The sequence below is a fragment of the Oryx dammah genome, unplaced genomic scaffold (genome assembly GCF_014754425.2).
Source record: "Oryx dammah isolate SB20612 unplaced genomic scaffold, SCBI_Odam_1.1 HiC_scaffold_26, whole genome shotgun sequence".
NCBI classification, from domain to species: domain Eukaryota; kingdom Metazoa; phylum Chordata; class Mammalia; order Artiodactyla; family Bovidae; genus Oryx; species Oryx dammah.
The window spans coordinates 31,535,343-31,538,581 of record NW_024070210.1 but is presented as its reverse complement, the minus strand read 5'-3'; positions in this window follow the sequence as shown (position 1 = coordinate 31,538,581).

The following is a 3,239-nucleotide window of genomic DNA, read 5'->3' as shown; positions in this document are numbered from 1 at the left end:
GACCACTGGAAAAACCATAGCCTTGACTAGACGGACTTTTATTGGCAAACTAATGTCTCTGCTTTTTAATATGCTGTCTAGTTTGGTCATAACTTTTCTTCCAAGGAGTAAGCATACTTTAATTTCATGGCTGCAGTCACCATCTGCAGTGATTTTGGAGCCCAGAAAAATAAAGTCGGCCACTGTTTCCACTGTTTCTACATCTATTTGCCATGAAGTGATGGGACCAGATGCCATGATCTTTGTTTTCTGAAAGTTGAGCTAAGCCAACTTTTCCACTCTCCTCTTTCAATTTGATCAAGAGGCTTTTTAGTGCTTCTTCACTTCCTGCCATAAGGGTGGTGTCATCTGCATATCTGAGGTTATTGATATTTCTCCCATCAATGTTGATTCCAGCTTGTGCTTCTTCCAGCCCAGCGTTTCTCATGATGTACTCTGCATATAAGTTGAATAAGTAGGGTGACAATATACAGCCTTGACATACTCCTTTTCCTATTTGGAACCAGTCTGTTGTTCCATGTCCAGTTCTAACTGTTGCTTCATGACCTGCATACAGATTTCTCAAGAGGCAGGTCAGGTGGTCTGGTATTCCCATCTCTTTCCGAATTTTCCACAGTTTATTTTGATCCATACAGTCAAAGGTTTTGGCATAGTCAATATAGTTCCTATAGCCTTGTGATATCTGCTCTGTAATTTTTCCTCTTATCTGTATTGGTCTTACCCCTTTACATTCTTATACTGTTCTATTTTCTTTATATCTCTTATTACTAAAAATGCTTGTCTTGTTTTTCCATCACCAGATGACAGAAAACTAGTGCTATTTAAATAAAACACAGAGGAAGGCTTTCTTTAAAATCTTCTATCTACATCTCTCCTAAACACAATTGGTGAATTTATAACTCTCCATTTATCTCTTACCTGCAAAAAGATCTCAAGTTCTTCTGAAGTTATGTTGACATAGGTCTCCATTAAATTTGTTTCAGCATCCAAAAAGGAAAGTTTCAACTCTTCCTGAATGTCTGTCTCCAAAGCTTGAAATATCTTTGCTCCCATCAAGCAGTAGCATATAAAACCAATGAGCAGTATATACCTAGAGGCTTAAGAAGCAACCGGCTCTATTAAAAAGCTAAAGACCAGTGTAATGAGAAATACGGGAGGTCAGATTGCTTTAATAAAAAATGTCTTCTCCACAAAACAAAACCAAACAAACTAAAAAGGTCTTTTCCCAATAAAGAAAGATAGCAATCTTACATTGAAACAAATATACAAAAGTAAACAATCCCAAAATAATCACAGCAAAATGAAATTGGAACTCCAGCTTTATCCTGACATGAAATATCCTGGACTGTGAAAAATCATGGGAAAATTTCTGTTTCTGAGGATGTAAGTTAACAAGAGTAAGGGAGGGGAGTTTTTCCAGTACCATAATTTAATCACTTATATGCTGGTGGTTAGAGGCAGATTAGTCCAATACAGCTTGTTCTTAGGAAAATAATTATTGTATGCTTGAAAATATGTATTATTACTTAGTTTGCCCAATCCAGATGGATTTGGGTGGATTATTTACCCAGAGGTCTCTTTTTCTAATCCTCATTTTCTATTCCTCTGTGCTGCTCAGTAGGAAGGAATAAAAACTACCTATTAAGTAGAAAGATAACCATTATCTCGATGAGTTCTGGCTCTTAATATTAAAACAGTTCAGCCAAATGATTGTCTTGCTTCTCAGAGAGTGAATGAGTGAAGTCACTCAGTCGTGTCTGAAGTGAGTGAAGTCACTCACTCGTGTCCGACTCTTTGTGACCCCATGGACAGTAGCCTACCAGGCTCCTCTGTCCATAGGATTTTCCAGGCAAGAGTACTGGAGTGGGTTGCCATTTTCTTCTCCAGGAGATCTTCCCAACCCAGGGATCGAACCCAGGTCTCCCACATTGTAGGCAGACACTTTACCATCTGAGCCACCAGGGAAATTCCTTGTAAATATCCTTCATTTTTATTTAGTAGTCCCATCAGATTAAACCTACCTCCCTACCAATCTCTTCCATCAGAAAATGAATCAGATCTCAATAGTATAAGCCCCCAGAACTTTGGAATAATTTTGTTATTGTTTGATTTACAAACTAAAAATTAGCCTCATATTATCAAAATGTCATAGTTGTAACAGTTAAAAACACTTCCTTAAGTATTAAATATGAAGTCAGTATACCAGTTGGAGTAAATACTTTAAAATATTAAGTGTACTACTGTAGAAATAGATGATAGATACATAGATAAATATTCTTCAAAGGACAGTAAATTTAATCTCACTGTGTACAGATAGTTCAACTTATCTTAAAACAATAAAAGTGGGAACTTTAATGTTCTTCCAGATTTTGGCATGATGTTATTGTGTACTGGTCTATGTTTAAACTAAAGAATATTATTAGATTTCAAGAGAAAGGGACCTGTGCTAAGTACCATCTATCAGATTCATTTTTGTTCACATTTTATATTATAAATTAATTATAAGGTTTACCATGAGAGTATGAAAAATGAAAATGGATTCAGTAATGTCCAAGTCTATGCCCCAACCAGCAATGGTTAAGAAGCTGAAGTTTAACTGTTCTGTGAAGACCTACAAGACCTTCTAGAACTAACACCAAAAAAAAGATGTCCTTTACATCATAGGGGACTGGAATGCAAAAGTAGGAAGTCAAGAGATACCTGGAGTAACACTCAAATTTGGCCTTGGAGTACAAAATGAAGCACATCAAAGGCCAACAGAACACACTGGTCATAGCAAAACCCTCTTCCAGCAAAACAAGAGAAGACTCTACCCATGGACATCACCAAAAGGATACCAAAATCAGATTGATTATATTCTTTGCAGTCAAAGATGGAGAATTTCTACACAGTCAGCAAAAACAAGACCAGGAGCTGACTGTGACTCAGATGATGAACTTCTTACTGCCAAATTCAGAATTAAATTGAAGAAAGTAGGGAAAACCACTAGACCATTCAGGTATGACCTAAATCAAATCCCTTATGATTATACAGTGGAAGTGAGAAACAGATTCAAGGGTTTAGATCTGAAAGACAGAGTGCCCGAAAAACTATGGATTAAGGTTCCTGACATTCTACAGGAGGCATTGATCAAGATCATCCCCAAGAAAAAGAAAAGCAAAAAGGCAAAATGGGTGTCTGATGAGGCCTTAAAAATAGCTGAGAAAAGAAGAGAAGCGAAAGGCAAAGGAGAAAAGGAA